The 27,359-nt window shown below is 43.9% G+C and overlaps 1 long non-coding RNA gene across 4 annotated transcripts; it reads right to left on the bottom strand.

Annotated features, from left to right (window-relative positions):
- Positions 1 to 33: 33 nt before the first annotated feature.
- Positions 34 to 27,248, bottom strand: LOC123787159 (uncharacterized). 4 transcript variants are annotated; one of them, XR_015727197.1, is made up of 6 exons: positions 26,871 to 27,248; positions 23,599 to 23,693; positions 4,238 to 4,460; positions 1,689 to 2,238; positions 739 to 999; positions 34 to 455 (listed from the first exon to the last, which is right to left on the bottom strand). It is a non-coding gene; the product is annotated as an uncharacterized LOC123787159 (long non-coding RNA). The 4 variants fall into 4 exon arrangements; XR_015727195.1 differs by having other exon boundaries at positions 34 to 999; XR_015727196.1 differs by having other exon boundaries at positions 34 to 999; positions 4,296 to 4,460.
- Between the last annotated feature and the right edge of the window lie 111 nt (positions 27,249 to 27,359).

Genomic DNA, 27,359 nt, shown 5'->3' with positions numbered 1-27,359 from the left:
CTTCAAGAGCTGTGTTGACTTTAGCCGAGAGCAAATATTAATCTGTGACCTTTATTATTTTTATTGTATGTACCCCGGAGGAGAATGTAAGATTCCAGTATGCTCAGAAAGCCAAGTATGCATGTTTATATTAAGTCACTGCCAGCAGCTCTAAGGCTGTTGCTTGAGACAGGACGCAGGGCAATCTCTGACATTTTCATTATGCATTTGTCTAGCAGTTTGAAGAGGGGGAAATAATTCGTGTGATTACTGGTATCCTGTCTTGGCTGTTAAAAGGTATTTCTCTAGGGGCGCCTGGGGGGCTCATCCAGAGAAGCATCCAGCTCCTGATCAGGTCATGATCTCAGGGTCCTGGGATCGGGCCACGTCTGGCTCGGTCCTCGGCAGGGGGTCCACTTTCGGATTTCTCTCCTTCTCTCTCTCTGCCCCTCCCTCCACTCACACACTCTCTCTCTCTGAAATAAATCAAATAAATAAATGAAATAAATACATAAATAAATAAAAGGTATTTCTCTAATAAAAAATTATTACCATATTTTAGAAGGCATGGTCTGACATGTCCTCATCTCTCTCCCTATCTCATATCCCAGCATCATTGGTCCTTGTGTCAATGGCCATTTGAATGAACCAAGCAGCGACCCAGCATCATAGTTAAATGATCTCATCAATCCAGTGAAACTACACCTCCGCTCTACTTCGGCCACTATCTCCAAGGCACACTCTGGGCCCCATTCTTACCTGAAGCTGCTACACATCAGAAACCGTAGGCTGTCGTCCTGGACTTGATAAAGACATCCTATCATCTGATCTCTCCAGTTTTTCCTGGCCTGTCAATGACCATCCTTTCCTCCTCGTCTATTCTGTGTTTTTCTTTGCATAGGTTAAGCCATGGGTTCATCTGTATCAGTGTTTGTCCTTATGGAGAGATAGAACCCCTACTAGTTATTTCAAACAGATGGAATTTAATATTGGGAATTGGTGATCAAAGGGTTGGAAAGGCTAGAAGAGAAAAAAAAAAAAAAAAAAAAGGGAAAATGTGAGGTTATCCAGAGACTAGTAAATACAGGAAGCCATTCTCACAGTTACGGATGCAGGAGAAAAAAGAGAAAAGGTGTAATTAAGAGCCCATGACTGCTGTTCTGTGGAGGCTGCAGAGAGCTTGCTGCTGATGCTTCTGGAACGGGGCCGCCACAGAGGAAAGCAGGAACGTGGATCAGACCACCGCCTGTGCAGCTCCTATGTTAGTGCCAGGGGCCCAGTAAGAAGCAGAGAAAGAAAAGGCTTCTCCCGTTCTTCTATGGTCCATAGTGAGGCGCTAGCTGTCGGGGGCATCCAGGAGATGCAGTTTTCTCTAACCTACCAAGGAAATCAAGGAAGGGCAAGAACAGATAAATCCTGCCCTTTGGCTCTCCAGCACTTACTCTCACCCTTCTACCTTACATTAAAACCTCCAGTAAAAATCACGGTATCGCACAAATATCCCTTAAATAATTGAAGATGCTCTCACTCTCTCAAAAGAGGAGGCACAGGATCTCATCAGTCCTGATCTCTGTCTCCTCCAGGTGACTTTAATCTATCTTCTGCCTAAATTTTCTAAGAATAAAGACAACCACCACCAACATTTCTTACATACTATAGGGGAAGAGAGAGGGAAAATCAGTAATTGGTGAATGTACACAAATACATACCACACAAGGGAAACCAGCACGGCTGCTCTAGGCTTTGTTTCTGTAATTTGTCACAGGCTGCAATGTCATTCTCCTTCCACGTTCCCTGGGGCCTTGGCCAGCATGTTTGTTGTGCAGGGTCCCCTCCCTGACGGTGGGCACCAAGCCTCCATCCCTGAAGGGCGTGAGTCGTCAGCAGTCTTCAGGAGCACTATGACTGCGTGCTAGCTTTCATCACTGGATGTGGGACGGCTAGTAGGCAGAGTCCCCGGATTCCAGTCGTAAGCCTTCCTGTCCTCCCTGTGCTCACCAGTCTCATCTCCTCCCTGGAGAGCTACAGTCAATACCCGCACCCGGTGTAAGAATCTACCTCTTTCTTCTTGGCTCAGGGGTACACGGAGCCCAAAATGACAGTCTTGACCTCCTGGTTGGTAAAACCATCGTGTCCACATGGGATCATTTCTCACTTCAGATCTAAGAGTCTTCAATTAGCAGAGCTCAGGGGGCAGCTGGCTGGCTCAGTCGGGGGAGCATATGACTCTTGATCTCAGGGTTGTGAGTTCGAGTAGTCCTACGTTGGGTGTAGAGTAAGTACATATATACGTAAATACATGAATACATGAATAAGCACAGATCAGCACTGACGAGATGAGAAGCCAAAAAAAAAAAAAAAAAAAGAGAGAGAGTTGGTATTTTTATTGTTCTCAGCATCCTTGTCATTGAATAATGGGAAACATTTAAAATCATCAATAGCTCTCTTAAAATTTATCATACCAAATCAAATGTAAGACTTTAAATACTGTATGTAAAAAGAATATTAGTTTATTCTGTTATTTAATTCGGGTATACTTCTGTTACTTTAGTCCAAGTTGGTGCTAAGTGTGGGTACGCGCGTGTGTGAAAGCCATCACTTCATACCAGCTCTCACACAGCTTGTGGATCTTGAGATCTTTTTCACGTAACCTGTTGATAGCATATATCTCCTTCATCTTTTCCTTGTGTGTTTGATTTTCACAAAATAAAACCCATAGACGTTATGGTTCAGGGCCGTCTTGTTCGTCTTCAATCACTGATCCAGCATCTTGAGGTAGCCCCCGCCTGACTCCATTTCTGATCACTCTCCCCGTTGTCCGTCAGCCGCAGCCACGCTAGCCTGTTTGCATGCCAACCCTGCTCCCACCTCAGGACTTGTGCATTTGCTGTTCCTCTGCCTGGAACTCTCTTTCCCCAGAACTTCTCTCTGCCATTACTCTCCCTCCCCTCTGACAATGTATCCATTTCCTTCAATTTGCATTGTCAGTGCATGACACTCTATTCTACGCTTGTTTATCATCAATTTTCTTCCCTAGAATAAAAATTCCATAAAGCCAAGGACTTTGGCATGTTCACCACTAGATCCCCAGCACTTAGAAAGTTTCCTGAAACGTATTAGATGTTCAAGGAACATTTTTAGAATGTTTAGAATTTTTTAATTAGCTAGTCCTTCAAATTTTTAATTCAGTCATCCAAACTTTTAGCTCATTTTTACTGCATTATTGGCCAGTTTGATGAAGTTACTTTATCCACAAAGTTGTTGATAAGAAGTGCTCTACAGGAGAAAGTCACCTTCAGAACCACGAGGGACTTCACCGAGTATCCTCTTTCAGCTTAATGTCTTTCCAGTAATTAAAAATCTTCAGGAGGGACGCCTGGGTGGCTCAGTGGGTTAAGCATTTGCCTTTGGCTCAGGTCATGATCCTGGGGTTCTGGGACTGAGTCCCACATCAGGCTCCTTGCTCAGCAGAGAGCCTGCTTCTCCCTCTGCCTGCCACTCCCCCTGCTTGTGCTCTCTCTCTCTCTCTGATAAATAAATAAATAAAATCTTAAAAAAATAAAAATAAAAAGTCTTTACGAATAGATCCAATTGACTGATTTTATCTCACTTTCAAACATATGTTTCTCTATTTTGAATACAAGATACAATCCAAGCTCCTTTAAATAGGATAGTGATTTGCATAAACTGGTTCCAGATTACCTAGCATAAATCCCAACCTCCTTCCTGCTCCTTTCCATTGATTTTGTATCTTTTCTTCTAGTCCCACTAAATTTGTCATGATTCCTAAAGCATACCATGTCCCTTCTCATTTCCATACCTTAGCATATGCTGGTCCAACTGTCTGGAATGCTCTCCTCTCCCCACCCTACCTTCAGCTAGGTACATCCTTATATACCATTTATGATCTAGCCTAAATATGACTTCCTCCATGAATCCTTCCCAAACTTCCTCTCCTCTGTTCTCTCTCACTAATTTAGACATTTATCCACTTTCACATTTTTCTTATTGTTTGTAATCATTACCATATTATTTGTGTCTCTTTTTGGAGTTAAGACTGTGATCTCCTCCAGGGTATGACATACTCTTTGATGTCATTGCTTGTGAGAGTTTAAAGAAAGTCATACCCGATAGGACTGACTGATACCCCAGACTGGCTTCCACCAAGGTGAACTGACCTCAGTGAGTTTTTGAGAATCCATCTTAGCCTTGCCATCTCAGGGACTAGAATTCTTCGGTCTCCTTGGAATGGACTTACCTCTCAATGACAGATCTGCAGTGATCAAGTTCATGGAGGTTGATAAAAGTAAGCATACCAGAGGCGCCTGGGTGGCTCAGTCGTTAAGTGTCTGCCTTCGGCTCAGGGCGTGATCCCAGGGTCCTGGGATCGAGCCCCACATCGGGCTTCTCCACTGGGAGCCTGCTTCTTCCTCTCCCACTCCCCCTGCTTGTGTTCCCTCTCTTGCTGGCTGTCTCTCTCTCTGTCAAATAAATAAATAAAATCTTAAAAAAAAAAAGAAGCTCTTTAAATTTATTAATCACTTGTATTTCTATCCATATAAATGCAGACAAGACTTTTTAGTTGTCCTCTGGGAGAGACTAATATAAGAGTGAGGATAATGACTCGAGCGAATATACAAGGGACTAAGCTTAATTTGTTAGAGCTCTACAGCGATTGATGACAATTATGATTTTGTTTCCAGGGTGGGAGAGTAGACTATATAATGAAGCTACACTTCTTCATAATCTATCCTCTGCAAATATTGCCTTGATTGGAATGGACAAGACAAGAGAGCGGGGGTAGATCAGCATGAAATGTTTTCCATGGTTGATCAGTAGTACCACGTTTGTACATGAGGTCCGGCAGCAGTTGGATCAAGGAATGTGAATGTTTAATTATAATTCAATTCAATTTAAATTTAATTTCTAAATTCTGGGAATTTAAAACCAGCATCATGAAAAGTAATGAAATGTAAAGTCCTTTGGTATGTATTCTCTTCATACTCCCATCTTTGTTTTTTTTTTTTTTTAATATTTTATTTATTTACTTGACAGACACAGAGTCAGCCAGTGAGAGAGGGAACACAAGCGGGGGGAGTGGGAGAGGAAGAAGCAGGCTCCCAGCGGAGGGGCCTGATGCGGGGCTCGATCCCAGGACTCTGGGATCACGCCCTGAGCCGAAGGCAGACGCTTAACAACTGAGCCACCCAGGCGCCCCATACTCCCATCTTTGTGCACTTCTCTTCCCTCCAAAGCTTATTTGCTCCCTGCCGACCTCCCTTCCAGACATTTCTCCTCTGTTCAGTGGGATGTTCATTTGCTTGCAAAGAGACTTTTCTTCATTCTCACCTGCTCAAAGGCATTTTCACCCTCTCTATTATCTTAACAAAACCTGGCTCTCGTCAAGTGCACTGCTTTGCTTCCTTTACAATTCCGTCCAGGAAGGATGCTCAGCCATGAACCTGATCCCTCTAGGTCCGGGTGGGGGCGGTCCGAACCTTCCAGCTCCACACTGCTGCTCCTGTACCACGCATCTCCCAGCCCAGGGCTGGCTTCACGGGCATGTGTGTGGTGCCGTCACCCGGCGCCCACGCACAGAGGTACCCCTGCTTGGGGCTCAGCACTCTGTAGTTGCTAACTTGAAACTCTGAACAATTGTTACGGGGCTGAATTGTGTCCCCTAAAATTCATATGTTGAAGACCTCACACTTAGTACCTCAGAATGTGACTGTGTTTGAACAGAGGGTCTTTAAAGAGGTAATGAAGGTTAATGAGGTCACTGGGGAGAGCCTTAATCCAAGATGGCTGGCATCCTCATAAGAAGAAGACGTTAGGACACAGACAGCCCAGAGGAAAAAGCTGGTAAAGACAGAGAAATAAGCTGGCTGTCTACAAGCTGAGGAGAGAGGCCTCAGATGAAACCAAGCCCCCACATTTTCATTTTGTACGGAGCCCTACAAATCATAGAGCTAGCCCGGCCCAGCCCCATACGTAAAAGGCACCACTCTTAGAGCTCAAACAACCACGCTACCTCACCCTCTCTTTTCCCGTACCCTTGCTCTGTGCTTCCAGTTTACTCCCTTCACTCCGATCTTCATCCCTGCTCCTGGCCGTCCAGGTGGTAATGCATTACTAGTATGTCAGACCCATCTACATCGAGCTCTGTCGCTCCGACCCTCGAATCCAGTCTAGGAGGACATCTCACCCTTCTGGCCACCCTTGTCTTTCAACACCCATCCTCACCACCTCTCACCCTCAGCGTTGGGATTTAGTGCATATGCTGTAGGGATGAATCAACTTGTAAAGGAGAAGAGTAATGTTTTTTGTTTGTTTGGTTTTGGTTTTTTGTTTTTTTTAAAGATTTTATTTATTTATTTGACAGCGAGAGACAGCCATCGAGAGAGGGAACACAAGCAGGGGGAGTGGGAGAGGAAGAAGCAGGCTCCCAGTGGAGGAGCCCGATGTGGGGCTCGATCCCAGGACTCTGGGATCACGCCCTGAGCCGAAGGCAGACACTTAACGACTGAGCCACCCAGGTGCCCCAGCGAAGAGTAATGTTAACTTTATAGGTTTGCTGTAAAGTTTAATAAAATAATATGTAGGATGTGCTTAGCATGGTGCCTGGCACACAGGCCTTCTCACTAAAAGGCTAGCATTTTCCCCTTGGATCACAACTTCCAATTCTTCTGTTCCCACTCTTTTCCTTCCACCAAAGTGGCCTCCAACACAGATCTCCACTTCCAATTTCCCCCTTTCATGTCAGTCTATCACGACACCCCTCTCCATCCCCAGGCTTCAATCCCAACACCCCCCCCCCCATTTCTTCTCCTCCTCCTCCTCCTTCTTCTTCGGTTTTTAAAGATTTTATTTGTTTATTTGAGAGAAAGAGAGCACAAGCAGGGGAAGGGGCAGAGGGAGAAGCAGGCTTCCCGCTGAGCAGGGAGCCTGATGCAGGGCTCCATCCCAGGAACCTGAGATCATAACCTGAACTGAAGGCAGACCCTTAACTGACTGAGCCACCTAGGTCCCCCCGCCGCCCCCCCCCCCGCTCCGTTTTTGGTTTTTTTTTTTTGTAATGCTGGTAGTATTCTCGTTTGTTTTCTGCCATATCTGATCCTCAAACTATCTGCCCTGTACAAATTTATCTAGTTCCTCTCTAGTTCCCTGTGGTCTGCTATCTGTGCTCCGGGCGGCAAGCACTGTGGTGCTGGTCTGGGCCTACAACACCAGGGCAGCCGCTCCAGCCAGCCCCCTCCTGCCAGTCACCGTGTTCATGAGAAGGCTTCTCTTCAAGCCTCCTGTCCTTTCTTATCGTCTGACTCTGAGCCACTGCCCCTGATTTCTACTTCAGAGGGAAAAAAGCAGGCATTGGACTTGACTCTTCTTCCCTCTTCTGCTTACGGATAGACCCACATATGGTGGGGTCCTCCCTCCTTCCCTCTCTTCCTCCATCTGTCTTCTTGCCCGTTTTCCTCTATGCTCTGGATCCCCTGTTTCTCCCAAACTCGGTCGGTCATTCTTTCTGCTTTACCTTCAACCTCTTGTCTTCTATGTTTGCCTCTCCTTCATACAGAAACTGAATTCTATCTTCTTCAATATTTAGGGGGAAACACTTCTCTTCTCCTCGGCCAGGCCCTGGATAAAGCAGACCGCACTGGCTCGCTCCCTCCTCCCCTTCCGGCCTGTTCCTCAGCTCCCCTAATAGACCGTTGTCCTCCATTCCACTAACATTGCTCTCTCTGAGACCCTCAGTGGGCCCCTAACTGCCAATCTGTGATCAACGTTTAGGCTTGATCACACTTGCTTTCTCCGCAGTGTCTGACGTTGTTGAATTCTACTTCCTTCTGGAATTCGAATTCCTTTAGGTTCTCTCTCTATTTCTGCTTTCTTTACCTTCTCCTTTTGCTCCTTCTCTGCCGTTCCCTCAGATTATGCTTCCACAATCCCCTCTTCTCTTTTCCCCCTCAAGCCTCCCTTGATGAATTCATTGGCTCTCATGGCTGTGTCGCCCTCCCGTTTCTGATGACTCCCGCAGCGCTGGGGGCCAGGCCCACCGGACCACATCGATCAGTCGCACTGCTGACCAGCTGAATGGACTTGGGGCAAATCATTAACCATGCAAGTTTCAGCTCCCTCCACTGTACAATGAGACCAATAATACATGGCTTATGGGCTTATTGTGGGGGTTAAAATCATGCAGATAAAGCCCTGCTCTGGGTACATATCAACGACTCGATACACCGTCGTGACCCTGCTGCGGCTCGCGGCCATGATATTTAAAGGTGGCTGTGACTCAAGCCCTGATGGGTCTCTGTAAGGGCTCACCTACACGTGCTGCCTCCCAGCAGAGAGCAGTAGTAACCGCACACTCTGTGTTTGGCCACACTCCTAGCATTTCCAAGTGTTGTGTGGTCTCTGCTCCTCTCATGTATAACCCACTTCCCACGTCTCTCTTTACTTCCTGACTTGAATAATCTTCTGTTCTAGCCGACCTGGTCTTTCTGAGGTCTGCAAACTTAAAGAAGCCCATTTTTAAACAGTTTCCCACGCCTACGTAAAGCCTAGTTAATACTAACGTTCTCCATGTGTCTTCGTGCAGGATTTGTTAAAACTCTGTTAGTATCTAGCAAAGACAGCACGAGCGACACTCAGCAATAGGATAAAGACCAGGTCCTTGCCTACTTTTCTACCTCCTCCATTCTCCTGTAAGGGCGCATGAACCAAAGGGCGCTGACAATTTCTGGAAGGTACCACTCTGCTCCAGCTTCTCTGTTCCAAAAAGCTTGTCCCTGTTGCTACCCTCCTCTAGGCAGCCACCCCTGACCATCTCTCCCCCGCCCCTTGCCGAATTCGCTACTTCCACTAACTCCTGCAGCTCTGATCGGCTTTTTCTAGAAAGGGTTGCCTCTCAACCATACTGCACTTCACTTTTGTCGTGTCTGTCTCCAGAGCCTAGCGCAAGGCCTGGCACACAGACCTTCAGCAGCTCCACAGTGGGCGAATTAGATAAATAGAAAGCAGTAGAGAAATGCTTCATCAGAATTCCACTAGGGGTCACTTTCTTTACATTTTCGGAAGAAACCGTGCAGGAACTTAGTAAATCAATTCTTTATGAAAAATTTAGCTTTGTGTTTAATTTTTAAAGTCATTTATTGTTTCCTTAATGGAAACTGAAATTCTGCCGCGTCGTACGAGCCTCAGAGCGCTATACGCTCTGCAGCTTTCTGGTTTTATGGATAATGTCAAAATTCACGTTTGGGCAAACAACAAAATTGAACGTGGCATTTAATTTTGCATATTAAGAGTTCAGATCACTGAATTTCTATGAAAGTTTCTTCCATATTTTTTAGGTTAATATCTTGAGATAGGGATATTAGTAGTTCATTAGTTCATTTCAAATGTTTATAGTTTATCCCAAAGACCTAAAATCTAAAGCTTTATTTCTTTATTCATCTCAGCTGCAAAATTAATGGTGTGTTCCTACCGGTCACCTTGATCTGTCTGGCTTGCAGTGGGCACTATAATTCTTATCATTACCATTATTATCTCTAGGAGGAGTGACTACACAGAATGAGAAACTCTTCTAGGAGGGGCAGGGAAGCCTCCCTCGACGAGGCTGAACTTGTACAAAGATGTGAAGCGAGAGAGAGCACCACATATGGGTGAACTGCATAAAATTCAGTGTGGCTAAAGCTTAGGATGAAAGAGGGCAGTGGTGGGAAAGAAGATAAACTCAGGGGTGACCTGAGCGACCTCAGTAGTTAGCTGGCACAGGCTAGCTCAGAAAGAACCTTTAATCATGTCATGCTATGAGCAATGAGAAGCCATTGATGCGGTTCATTCTACGATGACTCTGATTGTGTTGTGGAGACTGGATCAGAGAAGCACAAGAAGGGAGTCAGCAAGACCTGTTAGGAGGCTGTTCAGGAAGACGTAATGGTGGCCTGGACTGGGGTGGTCCAGGGAAGTGGACACAGTAAGCATATTTTTAGGAGATAAAATTTATACAACTTTATGAGAAATTGCCGGGGTAGGTAGGGTGGAGAAAGCCAGGAGTTGAGGATGCCTCTAGGGTTCTAGCCTGGGCGATCGGGTGGAGGAAAGCAGCATTCAAGGAGCTGGTAGAGGAAGGCCAGGTGCGATACACCTCACGACGTCTCTTCATGATCCCAGCAGCCGGTACGTGCCGCCCATTTCTCTGTGCTTAGTTAGTGTATCATTTCTCCTTTGGTTGGAATATGTGTAAGAACCAGAGACTGCTGGAGCAGTACAGGAACTCACAATTAGCAACAACATCATTTTTTAAAAAATACTTTCTTTATCTACTTATTTGAGAGAGATTGAGTAGGTGGGGGTGGGTGGGGAGGAGCAGAGGGAGAGGGACAAGCAGACTCCACGCTGAGCACGGAGCCCAGCGCTTGGCTTGATCCCACGACCCTGGCACCATGACCTGAGCTGACACCAAGACCCTGACGCTCAACGGACTGAGCCACCCAGGTGCCCCGGCAACAACCTCATTTTACAGGAGCTTTAAGAGTCACAAATTCTTCAGCCTTCTGTGGTCCTCCTGTACATGTAAAACATCTCAGGTGCCTATGTTGTGTAACTTTAGGAAATACAGTGAACACCCAACCATTTCTAGGTATTTCTAGGAGGATGACATAGCCTCTTGTCATCTAGAACCACTAACCCTCCGTTCTTTCCTTAATCCCTTCTGATTGGCACTTCCTTGCCTCCCCTTCATGTTCTGGCTCTCTCTCAATCCCGTCACTCTAATATGGCTATATAGTCCCAGACGTTTATTTCTAGGACCTATGAACCCAGCACTGTTGTCCATAACTTGCTTTATAAAAGTAGGTTTACTAAGCAAATTAAGGAACTTTAGACTCAGATATCAGACTGTCCCTTATTCCTACTGATCCTATGGGCCAGACTCCTTGGCCTGGCCAGCGGCCATACTGCTAGACATGCTCTCATTTACAAGAGGTGTCTTCATCTGGCTCCTCTCCGCCCTATCTTTTAGAACCCCAGTCCCTTGTCTCCAACCCCTTTCCCAAATCAGTGATCATCCAAAGAAGTCCTCTAAGGACAACACCCTTTTCCCTTTTATCTACATCAGTTTTATCAGTTTTATTTACTCCTGTTTAATTTTTCTCATCCTTGCTAGACTCTGGGTCCTGGCTTTGCACGGCCAAGGGTTTCCCCAAAGCTGTTATCTCCAGAGGAATTCTGCTGCACTTTTCAAATAGTCATTATTTCCTTCCTCTGTCTTCTATTTTTTTAAAAAAGATTTTATTTATTTATTTGACAGAGAGAGACAGCGAGAGAGGAAACACAAGCAGGGGGAGTGGGAGAGGGAGAAGCAGGCTTCCTGCCGAGCAGGGAGCCCGATGCGGGGCTGGATCCTAGGACCCTGGGATCATGACCTGGGCCGAAGGCATTCGCTTAATGGCTGAGCCACCCAGGCACCCCTGTCTGTCCTCTATTTTAATGAGAAAACAGAAGCCCCCCAAATCTAAGTGCCTAGCTTGTCAGTGACGGATTTTAGAGCAGAACATCTTTTTCTGAGACTTCTGACCTTGGACCCAGTATGCTTTCTGTACAAATTTCTCCTGTCTTTTAGTCCGGGGCTTCCTTGAGGGTGTGGAGTTGCCAGCTAGCTCAGCACAGTGCCTGGGACAAAGTAAGATCATGCTCTGTGAATGCTTGCTGAATGCAAGCGCTTCATCCCGGTTCCCTCAGAATTCTTTAAACTCCAGCCACCCAGCCTTTCTGGTGCCAGTGACCAACTGTGACCATTAGAGGGCAGCAGAGGTACAAAAGCGCCCCGGAGGGGATGCTGGAATCCCTCAGAAACCTCCAACACAGAAATGTCGCGGAATACAAAGTGCAGGGTTAGGCAAAAACACAAACAAGAAGTAGGAAACTCTGGGAATACATACACTAGAAAATTCTCCTTGCTTATCTGGAAAGTGGAATGATCTGGGTGTCCTGTATTAGACCTGGCAACGCTAACAAGTGCCATCGCACACGAACCTCACGTTCGAGAGGTGGCTTTGGTCCTTCTCAGGAACCTGTTGGAAGGAACTTCATGGGGAGGTGTACGGTGAGCTCACAGAAATCAACCGTGGGTGCTTATCACACAAGTGATTAACGTGTTAGCTCAGCCAGTGCTCGAGTCTGCCCTGCAGGAGAAAACCGTAACGGAACCTGGAGCAATCAGGGTGACAGATCCTTCCTCTCCATCCCCTCCTGCAAGGGACGTGACTGCCTTTGCAACCAGTGCAACAGATGGTAACGGTTGAAGGAAGATGTACGACATCTCTGTATGTGGGCGCGGACTGAGCAACCATTGTGTAACTGCACCCGGTGACAGCTGTACCTTGTGTTCACCCCCCTCCTTGATCTTGGCATCTTTCACCTCGCATGACAACCAATTCTCTTATTCCAGAATCTGCCATTTTCCACATATGTTTCCTATGACGCTTCCTTTCCCCAAGGTTCATTTTCTTTTTGGAGACCTCCCGAAATTATGCTTCTTAAATGTACCTTTCTCTAATTAAGCAGAGACATCCATTCTAAGTCCAACTGATAAATATAAACATTGAATAAGTTGCGGCACGTTTGTTTCAATACACATTGATGGAGGGCCTCCTAGGTAGGAGAAAAGACTTCACCATGAAGGAACTTGTAATGTAAATAAAACATTAGAAACCAGAAGGGAACCCCTGTCCCCTGTAAGAAGTGATTGATCCAGTTTAGACAGAACAACTGGTTCCTCTATAAATCACTGTTCTCATATTCCGATGAATTTACTTTTGGAAGTAACTTCAGGGTAAGAGAATTCATGAGTATGTTATAATTGATCTATGGAATTAGGGAAGTTATCAGTAGAGGCCTCTTTTTTTTTTTTTTTAGGATTTTATTTATTTACTTGAGAGAGAGAGAAAGACAGAGAGAGAGCAAGAGCAGGGGGCAGAGAGAGAGGGAGAAGCAGATTCCCCCCTGAGCAGGGGCTCGATCCCAGGACCCCAAGATCATGACCTGAGCTGAAGGCAGAAGCTTAACTGATTGAGCCACCCAGGTGCCCCAGTAGAGCCTTCTTTAAATTCTTTCTAAATTCTTTCTAAAGAGAGATCAGTTGCTTGCTTCCTCTTTTCATGTAGGCAGAACTGACAAAATCTAGCCTCAGTTATCATTCTGTATACAGAAGCAACTGAAATGCACACACACACAGCCGCATGGCTTCGGGTTGCACGGGTAGTAGTGATAACCAGCTGCAGAAGGAGGCGCCTAAGAACCCTAGAATGTTAGTCCTTCAAAGACTAGGGATCCATCACCTGGCCCAACTTCCTTACTTACAGATGTGGTAGCTGAGGCCCAGATTTTTTTTAAAGATATGTGTGAGGTCCAACACCAAGCTTGGACCGGAGCCCAAGACTCCCATCTGTGTCTAAGATTAGGTTCTGAAGGACTAGGTATGACGCTCAGTGACGTTTAGCTACTAACTTTTTCTCCAGGGCAACTTTCTTAGGTCCTTGGCTTGTATGATGATTTTCACCCTGGATGGTCTCCTCCGTCTCTGGATGTTCACTCTCTGCCTCCTTTGCTTGTCCCTTCCTCTAATCTAAAAGGAATGTTCTTCAGAGTTCACACTCCGACCACCCCTGCACAGTTTCATCAACTATCATTGTTTTAGGCACTAGTAAAACTACCTCTTCAACCCCCAAATCTTTCTCTTTTGTTTTGACCACTTCCCTAGGAGCCATATGTTCAACTTTTACCCAGATATCTTTTCCGGATGTTCCACAGACATCTCAAACTGTCCAAAATGGAACCCTTATCTTTTCCATTAGCCTCCCACAAACTGGGTTCTCTTTTTGTGTTCCATGTCTTAGATAGTGATGTCATTATCCCTCCAAACCTCCTTGTCCCTACCCCCTTCCCACATGCAAACTGGTCACCAAGCCCTCTCACGTCTGTCCCCGAAACAGCTCTTAACTCATTGCTTCCTCTGCATCCACACAACCCTGCCCTCGTTTGGGGTCAGGAGTTACAGACTCACATGCACACAGGAGGTAAACAAGTGAGAGGGGCCACATGCAATTAATAGGGGACAGCGAAGACTGTGACCAGTTCGAGACAACGGGCCTCATGTAAAGGGGGCCCAAACTATGTGGTTTAAGTGCATTCTGTCTACGAGGGAATGCAGGCCCTGTATTGCCAGATAGTCTAAATTCAGAAGCCTGACATTTTAATAGAAAATATTCTGATTTTTAAATGGGGCAAGTCATTTAACTTCTAAAAAATGCAAATATTGGATGGAAAATAAGCTTACCCTGTCTCCCCACTGCCTCAACCATCACCATGCTTTACCCACCCTATAGCTCGTGATCAGCAGGTGCTTAAGTGAATGAAAACGGACGGCGAGGTTGTAGGAGGCAAGCTATTATTGAGTTGTTTGTAGTTTAAACTTAAAAAAATAATTGTAATTACTGGACCATTATGTGCACATTTTAGTGAATGAAACAATATAAAGGTATTCCAGGAAAAAGTCAATTATTTTCCTCCTCTATTCCCGTATCCTGCAGGAAACTGATATTAACAGTTTAGGGTTTATCCAGTGACACTTTTCCCATGGCCTTAAGACAATTATGTGAATTTTTTTTTTAAGATTTTATTTATTTGACAGAGATAGAGACAGCCAGCGAGAGAGGGAACACAAGCAGGGGGAGTGGGAGAGGAAGAAGCAGGCTCATAGCGGAGGAGCCTGATGTGGGGCTCGATCCCATAACGCCGGGATCACGCCCTGAGCCGAAGGCAGATGCTTAACCGCTGTGCCACCCAGGCGCCCCTGTTTTTTGGTTTTTTTTAAATGCAATAATACTTTACATATCACACTGCAATGTGCTGCTTTCAGTTAATTACCCAGCATCGCCATCCTTTGGTTTAGTAAATATCCATCTAACTTCATTCTTTTTAATAGCTGCATAATGCTCTTTAATATGATTGACCACAATTAATTCAACCACTTTTCTATTGATTAGCAATCAGATTGCTGCTAGCTTCTTTTTGGTCTAAGAAAAATGTACAATAAATATCCCTATAAATTTATACAGGATGCCTCTATCCTTTCTATTTCTATGGGAGAGATTTGCCAAAATGGCATCACTGTATTAAAGGATGTGTTAATATATTTTAAAAGACACTATGCAATTACTTTCAAACGGTTGTAGCAATCCACATTCCCACCAAGGCCTTTGGCAGAGTGAACGGGGAAGGTCTCACTGAGAAAATGACATATGAGCAAAGACTCAAAATGGTGAGGGAGCTAGCCACACAGATCCCTGGGCAAGACAATTCCAGACAGAGGGAACAGGTCGTGCAAGGGCCCTGAGACTGATGTGTTCAAGGAACAAGAAAGAGGCCAGTGTAGCTGAAGCAGAATGAACAAAGGGAGAATAAGAGGAGATAGAGTCATTGAGATTGATGGCAGGGCAGAGCATGGAGAAACTTACAGGCTTTTGCCTTTACCATGAGTGTGATGTGGAGTCATTGCTGGGTCTTGAGCAAAGGAGTAATATACTAAGACCTGTTTTAAAAGGATCACGATAATTCTTACATTAAAAAATGCTCTATAGGGAGAGCGCTGGAAGTGGGAGAGCAGTTAGGAAGCTATTGCGATAAGCTAGCACAAAAAGGAAGGCAAAGATGATACTAGCGGGAAAGCGGGGGGATGGTGAGATTTGTTGGATTCTGGGCACATTTTGAAGGGAGGGTCAGTGGAATTTGCTGATGGATTGGTGATGTGATATAGGAGACAGAGAGAAGTCAGGGATGAAGCCAAAGAGTTTGGCTAGAGCAACCAAGAGGATGAAGTTGCCGTCCATTGTGATGGGGAAGACTCTAGGTGGAGCAGATTTGAGGGGGAAATGTCAGGAATTCATATTTGGCCATATTAAGTGTTAAATGTCTATTTGTGATCTAAATAGCAGTGTTGAGCAGGCAGCTGGAAATACAAGTTTGTAGTTCAAAAGAGAGGAACAAACAGTAATACAAATGTAAGAATCGTGGCATATCAGATGCTGTTTAAAGACGTGAGACCAAATGAAGAGAGTGTAGAGAGAAGAAAACCACAGACTACGTGGTCAGGGGGAATAGGGGAGACCACAAAGGGAGACTACTCAGCAGCAGCAGCCACAAGAGGGGGAGACCATTAAGAGACTGTGGTGTCCCAGAAACCAGGGGCCCCAAATGTATCAAGGCAGGAGAGATCAAGTGCGTCAAATACAGCTGACAGGTCACGTGAGAGGACGGCAGAGAACTAGCTGGCTAGGGGCCCCTTAACACTGTTAAGCCTAGTCCCCAGAACCTGTGATTATGTGACCTTCCATGGCAAAAGGGATTTGGCAGATGTGATCATGTTAACGATCTGGACATGGGGAGAGTATTCTGGATTGTCTGGGTGGGATCAACGTAATCACAAGCATCCTTAGGAGGGAGAGGCAAGAGGTTTGGGGTCAGAGGCAGAGAAGGAGATGGGACAGTGGAAGTAGAGGTTGGAATGATGTGTCCCCTAGAACATCCAGAAGGAAGGCAGTCCCACTGACCTGTTTTGAATTTCTGACCTCGGATCTGTGTGATAATACATTTGTGCTGTTTTAAGCCACAAAGTCTGCAGTACTTCGTTATAGCAGCAATAGGAAACAAATACCGACCATTGGATTTACCCATATAAATGCCACATGGTGACCTTGAACCAGAGGAGTTTTAGGGGAATGATGGGGAAGTCTGACTGAAGTGGGCTAACAAAGTCCAGGAAGACATGCAATGTTGTTTCTCAAAAATGACAAAGTCCCGTGTCAAGCATTATGCAAACAGAATGAACTAGATTTCAGCCTCTACCCATGCCTCCTCTACCAAATGCCTTTGTGCAGAGCACAAGTTAGCACTGGAGGAGAGGAATCAAGGATTCCTTTCAAGTGGTTTTGCTGCAGGAGAGCTACGAAATGGGTTGGTGGCTGGGGGGGGGGAAGTGAGGACAAAGAAAGGATTTTTAAGGTGGCATATTTGCGTGATGATGGAAAGAATCCCTCAGAGATAGAAAAATGAATGATACAGGAGAGAGGGGAGGATGGCTGGACTGATGTTTTGAGTCGGTGAGAGGGGCTGGGATCTAGACCATAACCGAATGAGGACTACAACTGAGGGCTTCATATTTGATAAAATCAATAAGAAGGAACCCAGCACAAAAGAAGACAGTGAAATATTAATAATAGGTTCGCATTACGAGGACAATGAACACAAAAGGAGAGAAAGTGGAGGATGTGAGTCCAACCAAGAGGGAGTTGAATGAGTTCAGTGAGGAAGGACAGAAGAAGGTGTTGATGCAGCTTTTACACTTGTAACTCAGGGCTCCTGACGAGGGCCCCAGGCATCAGGGGTTCTCAGTCTTTGAACGGACTTCCTTTAGTCTTCTTAGATCTTCTCTGGTACCTGGGACCCGCTGTGATTGGATTGCCATCCATCTGGATGGGCCCATATGGGCCCAGTCAGTACCAGTTTCTCTTTTGGGGGGATGATCTCCCACCTCCTGTCCAATGAGTGGACTTGACCAGATTTCCCCAGTTGCTCCATGCTTCATGCTTATGCGGTCATCCTGGGGTTCTGTGGCTAGGTCCTCATTCTGGGAGGGTGACCTGGCAAGCCAAACACACTGCTGAGCTCTGCAGGGTGTTTAGTTTTGTTTTTGTATTTAGGATTGTGTGAACGTGAGATTGGACCGCCAGAATGACACTGCTATGCTATTTAGGGTGGCTTAAATTGTTTATCTAGACAGGGCCCCTGCAAAAAGTATTTGCACATGGCTCCACACACCCTAGGAATGGCCCTGAGTGTGACACAGTCATAATGAAGGGGCAATCAAAGAGATATTTTAAAGGTAGAGGAAGAGGGGCACCTGGGTGGCTCAGTCGATTGAGCATCTGGCTTCGGCTTGGGTCATGATCCTGGGGTCCTGGGATCAAGCCCTGCGTTGGGCTCCCTGCTCAGCGGGAGGTCTGTTTCTTTCTCTCTCTCTCCCTGCCCCTCCCCATTGCTCATTCTCTCTCTCTCTCAAATAAATAAATAAATAAAATATTTAAAAAAAATAAAGGAAGAGGAAGAATACACACAACTTAGGGATTAATTAGATGTTCTGATATCTGAGTGTCATCTTTTTAGGTGAACCCCCCCCCCCCCGAACTACAGCATAGCTTAAACCCTGGGCTCACCTCCATCATTTGGCAATGATACGATTTAACAAAGAGAGAACAGGTGAAGCATTTTTAAGAGCAGTGCGGGAGCTGTAAGGAAGTGGTTTTTCTCAAAATATGAAGTAGTGGTCAAATATTATGGGGAAGGGGTCAGCCAACAATCATCTTCCCCAAACAGAGCTAGCCAGGGAAGAGGTAAAGAACATTCATTTCTCCCACGTGGACTATTGACCTTAAACCACTGAGCATGGAGTTCTTGCAGGTTGATCAGCAGCTATGTGAAGAATAAGAAGCCTTCGTGCAATTTGAGTTATTGATCACTTATTGATGACATCACCATGCGGCTATCTTTATAATTGTTTTAAATCTACCATAGGAGCACAAAGAAATGTATGTTTCATAGATCTCAAACACATAAGAGAAGGCAACACATCAAGGAGTTTTATTTTGCAGTCATGTGTGTCCCCATGCCGCCGCCCCCAGCCACTGTGCCCTCGCTGTGTGTGTAGATGCTGAGAACACAGCGCTGTGCCTGAATGCGTAGCAGTGCAGAACACAGGCATGGGAGCCAGACTCCCTGGGTTCGAATCCCGGCTGGGCCATTTCCAACCTTAACCCAGTTATTTAACCTCATAGCTGGTTCCTCATAAGGAAAGCGGACATTTTATTGGTACCTACTTCACAGGGCTGCTGGGAAGAGTCACTGCGTTCATTCGCTAAAAGCACTTCATGGTTGACGCACCCTAAGAACCCAAAATTAGCTATCATTTTTCTTCATAAATAAAGGGAGAAGATAAAAATACATAAATGTTCTATTTTTCTCAATGTGAAAACGTTCTCTGTGCCCTCTCCAAGTTCTGTTTTCTTCTATTAAAAAGGCAATTTCACAGATTTTATATCCCTGAATGAAATAAGCCATTGGGTAAAATGAGCTGTTGTTAGAGCATTACGGCTTTTTTTTTTTTCCAGGAGAATTTTCAGATTCTTCTTTCTACTGCCCTGCACATGATTGCTTTATCCGCAGTGTACTTCTCTTCCTGCACGCTACTCCCTCCTTCCCTTTTCGCTCCTTATCATTCCAATCTAGTTCTTTGTATCTTATTTTCCTCTAATGCTTCCTGAGCTGGGTGATTTCTTTCCCCCTGTCTTTGGCCAGAAGTATGCATCATTTGTAGAATCTTCTCACAAATGCAGGGGATTTTCCAGCCTTTTACAACGAGCCTAGGAGGGGCGCCTGGGTGGCTCAGCGGTTAAGCGTCTGCCTTCGGCTCAGGGCGTGATCCCGGCGTTCTGGGATCGAGCCCCACATCAGGCTCTTCCACTATGAGCCTGCTTCTTCCTCTCCCACTCCCCCTGCTTGTGTTCCCTCTCTCGCTGGCTGTCTCTATCTCTGTCAAATAAATAAATAAATAAATAAATAAATAAATAAATAAAATCTTTTTAAAAAACTAAATAAAATAAAATGAGCCTAGGAAAACACACCTGCTAATCTGAGGGCAGGTTGACTTCTGCAACCAGGCTGACCCTGTGGAACACTCAAATAAATTTCCATTCCGTGAAGTCAGTCTTCTTCATCTGCTGCTGATTATGGATTGCATAAGCGCTACATTTTTCACTTGTTCCTCGGTGTGCCTTTCCTCTGTTCAATAATTCATCCCAGAGCCAATATAACACACTATCTCATCAATGTCAGTTTAATAATATCTCTGCCTCTATTTCCATCAATCACTATTATCTGAAATAACAAACCTCCAGTCCGGTCACCCTCTCTCCCCTTGATCGCTTTTATCTTAGCCCCTCAAACTCATCACCACTTGATATTTACATTTACTTGCTCTTTAACTATCTCCTTCCACTAGAATATGCAAGGACTTGTTCTGTTCCCTGTTCTCCTTCTGTGCCCGAACAGTAACTGTCTTCAAATATGTATTGACTGAATAAATGAATTGTAACCATTTGCTCTTCTCACTAGTACTTTCCAAACGTTTGCTGCTTTTTTTTTCACTTATTATACAGAATGAGATCAACAATTTTCATAAAACGCCTAACAAAGACCAAGATGGCCAGTGAGGGATCGATCTGCAGTATGATACCGCTGTGGTAGCAGAGTTGATACACTTTTGCTTTGGTGCTTACCTCGATCGTGGCATATTTGTTAGGAAAGGAGTCTCTAGAAACTATATTTAACAAAGCAATAATTTTTAAAATCAACATATTCTCCTATAACTTATGAACTTATATACTGGAATAGAAACATAAGGGCACAGATTTAGCCCTACAAATATTTTAGCTTGAGTAAAAGCTTACCTAATAATGCAGACTAAATTGAATCGTAATTGAGGTAACTGGGGCCATTACTTTGTAACATTTAGACAGAAGGGCTTAACATCAATGGCAATTAATTGCATCAATATTTCCACCGAGGCACCCATGTGGCAAAGAAGAGGGCATGAAGGTTTGGGATCTTGCGGTATTACCAGCCTGTCTTCTCAGAGGGAAAATTATCTTTTACCTTAAAAATCTATGTCATTTTTTCATTCTATGTATCATTTTTTAAAAAGATTTATTTACTTAAGAGAGAGAGAGAGTGAGTGAGCTTACGAGCCAGGGAAGGGGCAGAGGGAGAGGGAGAAACTCAAGCAGACCTCCCACTGAGTGCAGAGCCAGATACAGGACTTGATCCCACGACCCTGAGATCATGACCTGAGCCTAAATCAAGAGTTGGCCACTTAACTGGCTGTGCCACTCAGGCACCCCCCTATATATCATTTTAATACATATATATAAAGACATATCTTACATATTAAATAACAATATGAATCAACTAGACATTCCTGAAAGACCTGAATCTTCAGTCTTTTTGTCCCTTTTTGGTATATCACTACTTAACCACTAAGAGTCTGGATTCCTGGTTGGAGAATTATGGAACTAGGTATCAGCTCTTTGTGGGTAGGGCTTTTCACTTCCTTGAATCCATTTTCCTACTGCACAATGCTGTCTCAGTGTTTCAGCGTTCAACACTCCACTGAATCATGCCCCCAGTGCAGTTTTCCAGCCCCTTGGCCCATTAACTCCCAAACTACATACCTTAATTAATTTGCAGGAACTTTTTTGTTTGTTTGTTTCCTTATGTCCCTCACTGTACCCCCCAGCACAACCATCCAGTATGTGACCAACCTCATGTCAGGAAGGACAGGCTAGGTTCTGCTGACAAGACAAACAACTCCATAATCTTAGTGGATCAACACAACCAAGACTTATTCTCATTTACTCAAAGTTTACTGCAGACCTACAGAACTCTCCAGGGCAGTTGTCCATTATATGATGGCTCATTGTTGTGCCTCACACTCCCACAATCACCAAGGTGAGGAATAATGAAGGATAGAGAGCCGAGCACCCACAGTTAAATACCGCTACCTTGAAGTGACATGCTGCTCTTATTTCATTGGCCAAAGCAAGTCAGATGGCCATGACTCACTTCAGATTGGCAGGGAAGTACAGTCCTACTGTGTGCTTAGAATGAGAGGGGAACTAGGTATCAGGTGACAATAGTACTACGTGCCACATACATGCCTATCTGTTGTTGACTGAATGAAATCAAACACATTTTTATTATAATTTCTGCTCTGTATATAATCACCAATCTTTCCAGTTATCCTATTATTTAACTCATTTCTTATTTTGATTCTACCATTCCCCTTCAGACATTACTTTAACAAACAAAAGAGACAAAATGCTAATTCAAAACACTCATCAGGACAAATTAATCTGAAGTGCTTTCGTATAACTGTGAAACCATCATTATCATGACTTCACGTTAATTACATGCTTTCCTTCATCACATTAATTAAACAGGTCACTAAACCTTATTACCTCTCTGCTCTCCCGATAAAATGTTTAGGTTTTACTAATGATAACTTCACATTACCTGCCTTGACACCATCCAGGCATTCTAAAACAAATATATTTCCAAAATAACCAGAAGACACGTTACATATAACATGGGAAGAAAAACTTCCACATGAGAAGCAGTATGAATGAGATACTGAAATTTAGATTGATTTATTTAACAAGCATTTCCTAGGATCTATTTCAAGGGGACACTGAAGTGAGAGCTTGATTAATATGAGATGCCTTGGTTTCAAGAGAAAATGGTTAAGCCTTCTAAAAACCTTCTGTGGCTTCTCGATACCCTTACCGTGGCCTCTCAAAGCGTGTTCTGGCTCCAGCCCAGTTCTCCAGCCTCATCTTGTACCTTTTCCTTATGCTCTTGACTTCAGCTACTGGCCTCATGTCAATCCTGGAATCCCTCTTGTTCTTTCCTACCTTTTCCCCCATGACACTGACTTCCTGGAAAATCCAGGTCAGCTGTCTTATAGAATGTCACCCATGCCAGGTCAAGTTGAACATATTATGTATGGCCTGTTTTTGTGCAGCACTAGAGCTAAGAATAGTTTTTATATTTTTAAAGGGTTGTAAAAAAGAGAAAGAGGAGAAAGAAGGAAAGGGAGGAGGAGGAGGTGGTAGGAGAATTATGTGATAAAGACCATATGGCCTGCAAAACCTAAAATATTTACTATCTGGCCCTTTACAAAATAGTTTTCTGACTTCTGTTCTCAATCTTTCTGTTTCCTCGTGGTATTAGTCTGTACCTCAGTTTCTTGGATTTTAGGCAAGTTGGAAATTAGATCTGGAAATGTGCTATCCAATATGGTAGTCAGGTACGCACGTGTAGCTACTGGACACTTGAAATGTGGCTAGTCCAAGTTAAGACGTGCAATCAGGGTAAAATACACACCAGATTTCAAAGATTTAGCATGAAAACAAGAGAGTTAAATATTTCATTAGTGATTTTTATGTTGATTACCATATGGAAGTAATAATATTTTGGATAAATTAGATTAAATAAAATGCATCATTAAAATTAATGGTACCTGTTTCTTTTTTTAATGTGGCTACTAGAAATTTTTAAATTAGATATGTAGTTCACATTATATTTTTATTGGATAATGCTGGTGTAGAGCCTTAATTAAAATCAGGTTAAATGTTTTCGGCAAGAATCCTTCATAGCTGATTTTATGTACATTATACCACGAGACACAGAACATCAGTTTGTCTCATTAATGACACTAAGTTTGACAACCTGATTAAGGGATCACTGACAAATATCTTCATTGTAAAAGTACATTTTTCCCTTTGCCATTTGTAATCAAGTATAGCCACAGACTATTGAGCCATGGTTTCTCATTGACTTTTCACTTAATCGTTTTAGTATCCTTTAGTGGTCCTTGCTTGAATCTGTTATGACATCAGGGATGGTAAAACGGTGTTCTATATGTTTAGAATTTCTTTTTAAATTTCTTACCTGGCATTCTTTTCTTCCTTTCTTTTTCTCCCCTTTCTTTCTTCCTTAAGAAGGTTTTGTTTTTGTTTTTAGTGAGTATCACAAGGGACACATCCCTTAAAAAAAAAAAAAAGATTTATTTATTTCATAGAGAGACAGAGAGTGTGGTGGTGGGAGGGAGGGACAGAGGGAGAGGGGAAGCAGATTCCCTGCTGAGCACGGGGAGCCAGTGCTCTGCTAGCTCTCTGGACCTGGAGATCAAGACCTGAGCCAAAACCAAGAGTCGGATGTTTAACCTCCTAACTGACTGAGCTACCCAGGTGTCCCCACATCATTTTCTATGTACTCGGTGTGTTACAATCAAGTGCAGTCATTGTTCTTTTTGATACTCAAATTTCCCTAAATTTGGCCAGTGGAAGTCCCTTCAAGCTGGCTCCTGAATTCTTTCCTCATAACCCCATTGGTTGTTGAGGGCTTCCTCGTCATCTGGTATAAGAAGCCCCAGATCTACCTCGTATTTTCCTTGTTTTGGAGGTAGAAACGGCCGTTCCTTAAGAAGCCTCCACTTCTTTGAATGAGAAATGGAATTCCAAAACCAAGATCAGGGTGGTAGATGTGATCAGAGTTACTGGGGTGACATTATTTCCAGCCCCTCTCAGTAGACAGAACTAGAAAATATATTTTAAGAAATCACAAGATCATATTGATGTTTCTTGAATTAGTTAATATTAGTTTAATATTATAGGAGTTTTTCTTATTTTGTTTGTATTTCTTTTCATGTACATTAAAAACCTTCATTTGATGAAACATAAAGACATTTATTTATTTGCTTTATCCTACAACACGTAATTTCAAAATTTTAATAACATTATTTAAACTTACATTATTAAAACTAACACACCATAGTGTGTGTTGAAGTTTAAGATTACTTTGTAGACCTTTTGTCCCCAGCATATACCTTACTAAAGGCATATAGTCCAAGTAACTTACAATATTTATTTGAGGGGCACCTGGGTGGCTCAGTTGTTAAGCGTCTGCCTTTGGCTCAGGGCGTGATCCTGGCGTTCTGGGATCGAGCCCCATATCAGGCTCCTCCACTGGGAGCCAGCTTCTTTCTCTCCCACTCCCCCTGCTTATGTTCCCTCTCTCACTGGCTGTCTTTCTCTGTCAAATAAATAAATCTTTTAAAAAAAATTTTATTTGAAGTATTCAAAAGTAACTGGAAGTAATTATTTTCCCTGAAAGGTTATGTTATACATTTGAGAGACACTTTGATTTGTTTCTGTTTGTGTTCAATTTTAGGCTTGCTTTTGGTTTATTTATTTTTGAATATATGAAACATTCGCATGGTTCAGAAGTCAAAACCATTATAAAAAGTTAAACTCAGAGATCTTATCTTATTCCAATCCTTGTCTCCTCTATCTTGTTTCCATCGTACCTGAGGTAATTATTTTCATTAATTTCTGGGTTTATCTCTCCTGTGTTTCTTTTCCTTCCTTCTTCCTTTCTTCCTTCCCTCCTTACTTTTCCCCAAACAAGCATACCCACGTACACATAAATAAAACTATATGCACTCTTTCTGTTTTTGCTTTTTCTTATTTAGTATATCTTGGGAACCACTCCCTATCAGTTCATAGAAATTTTCCTCTTTCTTTCTTGTTTTTTAAAATTACTGAAGAATATTCCCTTGTGTGGATATGCCATAGTCTATTCAATAAGTCTCTTACTTAAACATATTTCTGCTGTTTCCAATCATTCGCCACTATAAAATTCACTACACAGCAGATAACCTCATGTCTGTGTTGTTTTGTGTTTGTGGAAATGTACTTTCAAGGTAGATCCAGGAATCTCATTTTTAGAAACATCCCACACGATTTTGAGCCAGATTTGAGTACTGTTGCTTACTGTGTAAAAAAGGTAAAAATGGTATTCAGGAACATAGAATTGTTACCATATATATTTTTTTTTAAGTGAAGAAACAACAGGTAAAGAAGCAAAGTTCTCACCATCCTGAATCCTCACCTATAGTACTTAGAAGAATGCAGCTGAGTTACATAAATAGCAGCTTAACTTCTGGAGTCTTGTGCCCAAAGCACCATGTTGGTATCAAGAATATCCTATGTAGACATACATACGTGACCTGGACTTGGGCAGCAGATATCTTTCAGTTTAGACACGCTGCATCTGAAGTAGCCATGGGCCATCCAGGAGTGGTGTCTAATAAGCAATTGTGGGCACCAGTACGCAGATCAGGTTAGGAGTCATTAGCATGTAGATGACTGAGTAGGTGAAAGACAGATTGAGGGGAGGAATACAGAGTGAGAAGGTGCTCAGGATGGAACCCTGGGGAATGCTAGTGCTTAAAAGGGCAGTAGAGGAGCCCAAAGAAACTATCCATGGCTAGAGAGGTAGGAGGAAAACCCGAGAACACAAGTCACGAAAGCCCAGGCAACACAGTGTTACAAGAAGAAAATAGTTACCAGGGTCAAATATTGTTGAGAGGTGAGATAAGACAGAGGCAAGAAGGTATCCACTGGATTTAGCAACAAAGAGACCAGTAGTGTGAGGGAGCCGATTCAGTGTTGTGGTGGAAACAGTAGCCATTGTGAGTGTTAAGGAAGGAACTGAGGCTTCCATAGAAGATGCTTGGAAACACTGGTGTTCTGTGAGCGGCAACATAGGTTTTCTAAAAGCAACAAAAGGAGCTACTTGTACCCAAAGGGAAAAAATCAATTTTAGTATTTTCTCCCATAGATTTTTCTTAAACCTTTCGTGCTGGCTGTTTTTTTATGTATATTAGAATCTATCGTAAAATGGTTTGGGATTTAGCAAAGTGCTTAGTTATTCTGGGTTTATTACTAATAGAGTAATTTCAGAATAAACAGTATAAAAATAGTAAGGTAGTAATATACTTTATGGTGTTCCTCAAAGAGTAACAAGGCTTTCAAATAGTATCCCCACCACGTGTGGGAACCATGGCTCCACAATAACTCTTTTAAGCCACTGTGCTTCTCTTCTACTTCCCTTCCCCAGTCCTCTCTATACTCTTGGCTATAAATAGATGCTTTTTTGCTCACAGCACGTAACAGTCCAGCTTAAGGAAGCTTGGGAGTCCAGTGTGTACTCACAGAGGAAAAGACGAGAAAGACTTTGAATGTCATGTAATCCAGCAGTTCCCCAAACTGGCTGAGCATCAAACGAATAACCTGCGACGTGCATTAAAAAGACAGAATCCTGGGTCCCTGCCTGGATCTCGATACAGTGCGTGTGGAATGGGGCCTAGAGAACCGTACCTTGAATAAGAGCCTTTGATGTTGTAAATTCAACTCCTTAAGGAAACGGAGGACAAAAGCAGTCATGGGTAGTAAACGGGTCTCCCGACTGGAGATTCGCTGTTCTGTGCTTTGAGTGGTGGTCGATTGTCCTGAAGAGCATCTGGGTTTTCGTTTTAGGGTGTTGGGGAGGGCTTGCTTTTCCAGGCTCTTTAGGCTCACTAGACATGGCCTTCCCTCACGTTTCTCTCTCCGGAGGTGCTAGAGGTTCCGCAGGTGCCACAGCTGACGCGGCCCAGCCGGCGGGTTAGGTCCGGGCACCGCGGACCCTCAAGTTTGGTTGCCCGGCGCGCACGCTCTTCTCCAGCTCCCCCAATCATCCCCCCATCCCGCCCCTGCTGAGTCTTATCCCCGCCTCCCGCGGGAGACTTGGGGCGGAGCCTCGCCGCTGCCCCGCCCCTCCGCACGCGCAGGCCGCTGTGGGGGCGTTCCCGGAAGTTACTAATTCGC

The sequence above is a fragment of the Ursus americanus genome, chromosome 17, assembly GCF_024610735.1.
Source record: "Ursus americanus isolate L20-20 chromosome 17, mUrsAme1.1.p, whole genome shotgun sequence".
NCBI lineage: Eukaryota > Metazoa > Chordata > Mammalia > Carnivora > Ursidae > Ursus > Ursus americanus.
This window is presented reverse-complemented; position numbering and strand designations above follow the sequence as displayed.